Source organism: Phytophthora parasitica (assembly GCF_000247585.1).
Source record: "Phytophthora parasitica INRA-310 unplaced genomic scaffold supercont2.48, whole genome shotgun sequence".
Taxonomy (NCBI): domain Eukaryota; phylum Oomycota; class Peronosporomycetes; order Peronosporales; family Peronosporaceae; genus Phytophthora; species Phytophthora nicotianae.
The window spans coordinates 457,542-458,863 of NW_008649034.1; positions in this window are offsets into that span (position 1 = coordinate 457,542).

Consider the following 1,322-nt stretch of genomic DNA (forward strand, 5'->3'; position numbering starts at 1 on the left):
GGGTTAATCGTACCCTCAAGTGAGTACTTCGTCCCCTTCAGACCAGGGACACGTGAACGGTCGTTCACTTAGAGTTTGTATACTCTAGAGGAAATGAACTTCCTCTGCACAAGGTGCTGTGTGACCCCGTCACAACTGACCAGTCAAGTACGCTGATTCATAGTTTTTTTTTTAAAAAAGAACTCGGATGTGTGCGCTGTCGTGCAGATGCGCATAGGACTGCAAGCACTCCGACACAGTATAAATCTACTGTGCCGAAGCATGACGTCCATTAACCACAGCAACACGCATCTTTCACATGGCGCTCAAGCCTCGCCATACCATCGCGGATCCACCGCCATTTTGCTGTCTTACAATTGCTCATGTAGATCATCTTACGTTCTGCTAATAATTCTGTCAGGTCCATCTAAGTGACGTGGGACCAGCCCTTCTGGGCAACCAGGATGTAAGCGAACACCTCGCTCACGTCGAAGTCACCACGACGCTTGACAGACCGAGTCAACCACTCGATCTCTGGTTGATATCTCGATAACCAAGGCATGCCCAGGATGCGGTCGAACGCGTAGTTCATGCCAATCACAAGGAGGTCATTCTTGCTACGAAATTCGTCAAACGTGTACGGCAGTGTGATCTCACGCCGCGCAGCGGCCCTTGCAGACGCTGATCGCCGATGAGAGAACCGACAGACAGGAGTGTGGAAGAAGTTGTCCGTCGCCCCTGAGTCCAGGAGTGTGCGCAGCGGTCGCCGGGCACCAGCGATGTGAAGACTGACAATGACCAGTTTCGAATCGCTCGGTGGGGTGGTGGTATTAAAATGTGCTTGAAGCACGGGAGGGCTAGAAGGTTGGGTTGCCGGCGGGGGATCCGGATCTTCGTTCCAACCCGTAGGGCGCCCCGCACCGGCCCTGACCGTGTTTTTGGCTGAAGCGCAGAAGCAGCTTCGACGTCAACATGTGCGAAAACCGGAGCGGTTGCGCGGCACACTGCCGCGATATGTCTAGGCCTCCGGTAACGGAAGCAGGTAAGGGAGCGACCCGCATGACCACCTGGCCCGCCAAAACCATTGCGTTGGCGACTGCTCGACAAATCAAATGCGCCGATTTCCATGGGATAAGGGGTCGTCTCTCGAACTGACCCAGATAGCGCACGGGCATAAGATGATACCACCACGTAATCATCACGGAGCGCGAGGGCAAATTCTTCTTCAAGCGTGGAAGCCTCGGTTCGGATGAGGTAGTAATGTGTCATGTCCTCACGCATGCCGAACACGAAGACGCGGACCTGAGAGGCCATATCGATGGGCTTGGTTACGATATACGACG